General features: G+C 46.5%; 1 pseudogene; it reads left to right on the top strand.

Moving 5' to 3' along the window:
• Positions 1-430, top strand: LOC122444351 (annotated as a pseudogene).
• Positions 431-7,726: the final 7,296 nt, after the last annotated feature.

Here is a 7,726-nt window from a genome sequence, read left to right on the forward strand (position 1 = left end):
ATGGAGGTGCCCAGTGGCAGTGTGAACTGAGAGGAGTTCGTCCAGTTCCAGGAATTACTCAAGGTGAGGAAGATTGATGACAGAATAGTGCATGAATTAAACAGTACGGTTCCAACAGGTTCCTTCCCAGGGAAAATTAATGCCAGCCAAATCTGTAAGCAACTTTGAGTCATTGATGGTGGCCTATGTCAGCTGGGACAGAGTCATAAAAAACTGGATAGCTCAGACCTCATCAGTAGTAAAACAGCTCTGAGAAGAGAGAGAAAAAAATTTGGATGATTTAACATTATTAAAGGAAGTTAGAAAAGAACAGACAAAGTTGAAACGGATGCAGTCAGAACTGAATGTTGAAGAAGTGGTCAATGACAGGAGCTGGAAGGTGTTTAATAAATGCTGCCAAGTTCACTTCAAGTCTGCAAAGAATGAATAAAAAGATACCTTTTAAAAGATGGACCAGTTCATCTCATAAGAGTTGAGCATGACAGACAAAACATGGTGGGCTTCCCAGGAGGATTTCTGAGCCAACAGTCCAAGACCTTTTGTTGATTTCAGCCCTACTTAGCCAAGACCTCACATATAAATAATTCTGATAATTATGGAGAAATCAACAGCTATTTTATACTGTTTCTGTTTAAAAACAAACAAACAAACTTGTTTTGTAACTATTAAAATAATTTTCTGACTCAGTGTGGGGGAAAAAAAAAACATGGGGGGGTTGTTTCTTTAACTCACCTCTGCCTTCCTTGACCCAAACTGTTGAGTCCTTAATTTCACTTATTCCTTTTTTTTAAAAAACTAGATGTCAAATTAAATGATCTCCTACTTAGGGAGAATGAATCAGGCACCAAAGGCTCATGATTTCTGTACAATGAAGGCAAATGAGAACACACAGTAGTGAATACATTGTTTCTCAAAATGAGGTCCATGAACATTATTTGAGCTGATTATTATAAGACATTCTGGGGCCACATCTCACACCTATAATCAGTCTCTGTGATGGGACCTGGATCATTTACATCTGAAAGAAGAGGCAGGGGTGATCCTTATGCACTGCTGACCCTGAGAGCCACAGAACTGTGTCTCTGATCTAGTATGTTTTGTGGTCAGCAAGTAGGAAACCACTGTTTTGCTGTAAAAATGCTAAAGTTCTTCAGAATTATGCTGTAGATCAGCATGTCTATCTGCAAAGTTCCTGGACTTTCAAGATTCTCTAGATAGTTTCCCCTGGATATTGGCTCCAGATATCTGACTGTATTCATTGGAAGATTTAGCTTTACCAATAACTGTCTCTGTCACTAACTTTGCTTTCTATGTACGGAAATGGGTACCTCCTCCTTTAGAGATATAGCTCAGTGCTTTGTATTCATGTAGAATTTTTAATGCCTGTTTAAAAGCAGGGGACACTCACGTGGTTCAAATTCCCAAAGAACAAGAGGGGGTCCAGTGAAAATACCCCTCTAACCCTTGTCATTTCCTCAGAAGTAACCATAGTTAACAGCTTCTTAAGTATTGGATATATTTACAAACAATCTAGAAACCCATTCTCTGTTTTAGGGGGGCAAAGGGAGAGTATACAGATCACTTTATTTTTAAGTTGTATCCATGGGTTTTAATATTTATTTATTTGGCTATACCGGGTCTTAGTCACAGACTGTGGGATCTAGTTCTCTGACTAGGGGTTGAACCTGGGTCCCCCTGCATTGGGAACCCAGAATCCCAGTCACTGGACCACCAGGGAAGTCCCTATATTTGTGGGTTTTAAAACTCCTTTTGATGTAGAGATATCAGTCAGGCACTGGTGTGTAACAAACCACATGAGACCCCAGAGACACGTGATAATAAGCATGTATTGCTCATGCTCTGGGGTCCTCAGGTGGTTCCGTCAGCACCTCTGGGCATCTCCTAGCTGGTGCAGGGAGGCCTTCACGGGGATGACTGGGTTGACTTCCTGTGGTCCGCGGCCTCTCACCTTCGAGCATGCTGCTCCTGCACATTCTCATGACAACGATAGAGGAGCAGGGGAGGAAACACGCTGGACCTCCCGACGTCTAGGACTGAAACTGGAACATCCACACCGTGGTCACATCGTAGGTCACACCGAAGCAAGACACAGAGCCATCCTAGACTTGAGGGGCTGGAGAGACGGACAGTGCCTCTTTAGTGAAAGGAATTTCAGCGTCACATGCAAAGGTGTGGCGACGGGGAGAAGTGAAGCACAGACGCCATGCGTCGTTCTGATGACACAAATGCCTCGCCCTCCTGTGCGCCCTCCGCTCTTCTACCTTTCATCCACAAAGGGGAAGAGGCAGAGGAGCACATGCCTGATACAGCCTGGACCGCCTCTCCGGACTGGGCCACTAGCTTTGTTGTCTCCCCCAGACTTAAGAAAGGATCACTTCAGTTACACAAGAAGAACATGTTCTAGACATTTGCTGCACCAGCCTGTGGCCACAATGAACAGTACTGTATTGTGCACTTAAAATTTAGGTTAAAAAAAAAAAAAAAATTTAGGTTAAGAGACTAGCCCTCATGTTTGTGTTTTTACCACAATAAAAAATTAGGACACTCAAAAAAAAAAAAAAAATAGAAGCCATGATTGCAATCTGAATGTCCAAAAGCTCATCATAATAATAATACTGGCTTAGTATCCAAGTATTGGCTTCCCAGGTGGCGCAGTGGGAAAGAATCTGCCTGCCAATGCAGGAGACACACGAGATGCGAAAACCTAAGGAGAACAAATGCTCAGCGGTGGGACTGTACCTACCACGTTCCGAGAACTCCAGTAGCCTGACAGTGCAAGAACAGAGGGCCCACAATGAGCGGTGAGGAGGTAAGGCTGGATGTAGCGTAGGGCCAGGAGGGATGCTGAGGCTCACACTCACAGTCGCCTGTCTTCTCAAGGGCAGCGGTGAGCCTTTCAGTGTCTCCGAGCCGAGTGCTGAGGTCTGGGATCTGAGACTAGGAAGTTGGTGGGAGGGGAGAAGGGCTGGAGACGGTGAATCGGGAGCAGGGTTGGGGAGGCTGAGATTCAGGAGGTCCGGCCCCCAACCAAACAGACCTGTGGCTCTTGCTTTATTCCAGCCAACTACAGACATTTCACACTGTGCCACTTTTGGAGAAAGAGGAAGATCTCACACCCTTGGAACATGACAGAAGTTTCAATATAAATTCCCTTTGATTTAAAAAAAAAAAAATGCAAGTAATTCCTAATGAAGAATATTTCTTTAACTCTACCCTTTACAGTGTCTAATAGACCGTTTTTCTCTGCTTCCTCATTCCTGTTCCCTAACTCAAGCAGGAGGAATGACTGATGACTCCAGTTTTTAGGTTCTGCAGCAAACCTAAGCTGTACTGTGCTTAGTCGTGTCTGACTCTTTGCAACCCCATAAACTGTAGCCCGCCAGGCTCCTCCCTCCATGGGGATTCTCCAGGCAAGTATACCGGAGTGGGTTGCCATTTCCTCCTCCAAGGGATCTTCCCAACCCAGGGATCGAACCCAGTTCTCCCACATTGCAGGCAGATTCTTTACCGCCTGGGTAAAGAATGTGTGAGCCGCCTGGGAAGCGCAAACCAGGAAGCAGACCTAAGTGCTACTGAAAAGATCACCCAGGCTATGAGGGTCGCTTTAGACAAGTCTTGTTTGTTCCAGCGCCTCGTTGAGTTCTCAAAGTCGCCCAGGCCGTGGCAAGGCCACGCGCTAGCAGTGACTCCTGCTCCCTGCATTCTGGATGTGAGGGGCTGTCCGCTGAGGGAATGTACGGGCCCAGCGGGGCTCTGTCTGCTCGGAACCTGCCCCTGCCGCCCTCCTCTCCGTGGTTTCCCTAGTCTACCTGCCCATGAGCATCAGCCGGGGGACCTGTGAAGCACAGAGCCCCGGGCCCTTCCCTGCTGACTCAGGAATCAGAGCCCGCAGCTGGAGGCTGTCTGCTGAGCTCCTGCTCCTGACGTTTGTTCTTGGGGAAGGCGCTGAAGGCTGTGTGCCCGGCTGGCAACTGCGGCCGCCCCCGACAGGGAGAAGAGGTTCCCAGCACAGCGGAGGCCCGGGCCTCTCTCCGGGATGGGGACCACGGCATTCACCGGACCACGCATCCCCGAGACGGGGCAAGTAGATCCACCTGGGCTTCCGCAGCCCTGAACCAACCAGACTCAGGGCCAAAGGGCGCTCACTCCCGGCAGCTTCCCTCGGTGGGTGGGGACGGGCGGCCACCAGTTCAGCGACGGAGGCCTCCGGGCGCCATTCTCCATCCAGCCGACTCTTGAAAACCCAGATCCACACAGCCAAGAGAACACGCCACAAGGGGAAGGTTTGTGCAGCCCTTCTTGCTAAGAGAGCTTGAGGGTTTTAGGGCATTTTCCTAAGCCTTAGGAGACACCTGAATGCTAGCTGGAGATGGCTGCTTTTTTAAAAATATTGTTTGATTTGGAGGGCTGGGAGGATTCAAGGGAAAATGCCTGGTTGTTCCTAAGTAGTCTATGAGCCAAACTGCTGTTTAAAAAAAAAAAAAAAAGAAAGAAAAGAAAAAAAGAAGAGGGATGGAAAAATGGAAGGGGAAGAAACGTGTGTGTGAATGAACAAGAACACCCAGGGAAGAGAAAAGGTGCATGGATTTTTGATGTAGACCTCACTCTTGAGCAATATTGAAAAAAGTCTAGTTTCAAATACATGCAGGTTCACATAACTGAAGCTTACCTTTCTGAGGTAGTGTCCATTTTTCCAAAGGCAGATCCTGAGGCGAAGTGCAAGTCCAAAGGGTTTATCTGGAGAGCCCAGGGAGCACCTCTCAGAGGTGGGCAAGTGATAAGGATATGACAGCAGCCCCCAAAGGGCACGCTGTGAACCTGGTCCCACAGAGGGGCCTGTGGCTGGAACCAGCAGGGAAACACAGAGAGACTGTGAACGTGAGCCCTCTGGAGGGGAAAGGAACTGATGCGTTCCCACACCAGCGCCGAAGAGTTACAGGGTGAGTGTTGCTTTTGGAGTCGGGGGGAGAAGTGAAGTGAAAGTATTGGTTGCTCAGTCGAGTCCCACTCTTGGCATCCCCATGGACTTTAGCCTGCCAGGCTCTTCCGTCCATAGAGATTCTCCAGGCAGGAATACTGGAGTGGGTTGCCATTTCCTACTCCAGGGGATCTTCCCAACCCAGGGATCGAACCCGGGTCTCCTGCATTGCAGGCAGATTCTTTACCACTGAGCCACCAGGGAAGCCCAGGTATTGCTACTGGGGTTGGGGGTTGGGGGGTTAACTCCCCATCACTTTTCGACTTCTGAGCAGGACCACATTCAGGAAAGTGAATGGTTTCAGAAAAAAATTCCTCAGTGCAGATATGGACAGCTGGAAGTCAGGCAGAGAAGGACTATGAATCAGTGAGCTTCGAGGAATGTGAGCGGGGCCCTGAAAGCATCAGCTGCATCGTGTTCATCCCTAAACTCACTTTAGCCCTCCTGAGATTTTTTTTTAATGAAGTATTTGCAGTGTTGTATTAGTTTCAAGTGTATAGCAAAGTGATTCAGTTATACATGTATAGGTGTACATTGCAAATACTCCAATTAAAAATATATATATTCTTTCTCGGATTTCTTTCTTTTTTTTGGCTGTGTTTCACGGCTTAGATCCCCCACCAGGGGTTGAGTCCAGGCCCCAGCAGTGAAAGCACTGAACCTAACCACCAAACCACTAGAGAATTCCCAGATTATTTTCCGTTATAGATTATTCCAAGAGAAATAGTAGGGTTCCCTATGTGCTACAGTAGGTCTTGTTGTTTACCTACTCTGTATGTAGTACTGTGTATGTTTTTAGAGTTAACTCTAAAGCAAGTGTGGGGCTGTGGGCTTCTGGGAGCGGACTCCACAGGGAGCCACAAGAATTCATTTAGAGACCTAGACGCTCATACTCTTTATTTACATAAAAGAAATTTAGCATTAATAGGTTTCTGTTACCTCCATTCATGTAGAAGGAAAGGGCCATGTCAGTTAGAATACACTAATTTGGCAAATAAGTCTTACAGTTGTCTTTAGACCATTTGGGAAAGCAGAGACATCATTTATAACATCTTCACCAGGGCAACAAATTATCAAGTAAGACAACCTGTTACTGACCTTTATTTAGAGATCAATGATTCCTCACAGAGGCCATGGCAAAAATTTCTGAAGTCAGAGTAGCACATGATTCCCTTGTTCATATAATGCATCCCAACACAAGTTGGTAATCGTTACAAATAATCACTACATCACTACATGGAACAGGAAAGCAAGATTGATTCTCTGTGAATGGTGTCAACTTGACTTTTTTGGATAATGTTCTTAGAATCAATATGAAGATATCAAATTGGTATCTCTTCTGCATGGGTGGAGAAGAGGTAGAGGCCCTGGATCAGACACCTTGGGTTCAGAGCTTAGACTCTGCACCCTTTCAGATGAATCTCCTCATCTGAAAAATAATCTAACCTCTCTGGGCCCATTGTCTTTATCAGTAATATGGGAGTTAACAGTAGTATCCAGATGCTCAACCGGGAAAGAATCCGCCTGCAATGCAGGAGCTGCAGGAGACTCGGGTTCAATCTTTGGGTCAGGAAGACCCCTAGAAGCGGAAATGGCAACCCACTCCAGTGTTCTTGCCTAAAAACTCCCATGGACAGAGGAGCCTGGTGAGCTACAGTCCAAAGGGTTGCAAAGAGTCAGAAACGACAGGCAGCTGAGCAAGGCGCATACAGCGGCAGTGCTGACCACCGGAGCCGCTGTGGAGTTAAATACATAGTCACCGCAGGACTTTGGCCAGGAATTTGCTCAGGAAATGTCAACAATTATTATAATTACTTCTAAAAGTGGCAGTTTCATTTCAATTAAAATCTTACTATCTGACATGTTTTATCAATATTGTTAAATTGAATTTGGCTGTTTATTTTAGTTTTGTTTGTGCTTAATTTGTGCTTTTTATAGTTGGATAAGCACAAGATATTTATACTTTCCTTGGAAAACATACCATTATAGTAAAAATAATTTCAGCCAACATTTTAGGTGCAAACCTTCCTCAAGATTTTCTAAAAACTCTGGTCTATGTCTATAATGCATTTTGTAGAAGAGACCTTGTTACTCTTTTTCTTTAGAGTGTTTTTAGCAAGGAATTAACCATCACTGGGTTGTTATTCGAGGGAGCGGACTGTGAGCCTGCTTAGAGGATTGGAAAGTGGAGGAGCTTCTGGGCACAGTGGGGTAGGCAGCTGATGCTTGAAGGTTCTCTTACCCTGTCCCTGGGTACATACAGTGGGAGCAAGGAGAGCTGTGGGGGATGGGGCCCTTTGCACTGATAATGACAATTACCTCCCCAGATTCCTCTCCTGAGTAGGTCCAGGAATCCCAGGGGTGCCCACTGAGTCCTAAGGGGACCCCTCGGATTCCTGGTTCCATCCAAGAGAGGGATCTGGAGAGGAAAGGCAGACTTCCTTGCTCCAAGTAGGATGGGGCCACCAGGTCACATTAATTTAAATACAGTGAAGTTGGACATAACATATGCATCCTCTCTGATTTCTGTTGGTGACTCTTCTTCTTTAGGAAGTTGAGTTGGGGAAAGGAAGTGCAGTTGTCTGGGAGGCCTAGCTGCGAAATCCCTGCAACAATGAGGACCGCTTCTGCAGCTAATGCTGCCACTCGGCAATGGAGGCAACACTTGTCCCATTCGCGAGTTCAAAGGCAGCAACACAGCCTCAGTCCTGCCCTGACCCAGCAGGG

This window comes from Cervus canadensis, chromosome 6, assembly GCF_019320065.1.
Source record: "Cervus canadensis isolate Bull #8, Minnesota chromosome 6, ASM1932006v1, whole genome shotgun sequence".
NCBI lineage: Eukaryota > Metazoa > Chordata > Mammalia > Artiodactyla > Cervidae > Cervus > Cervus canadensis.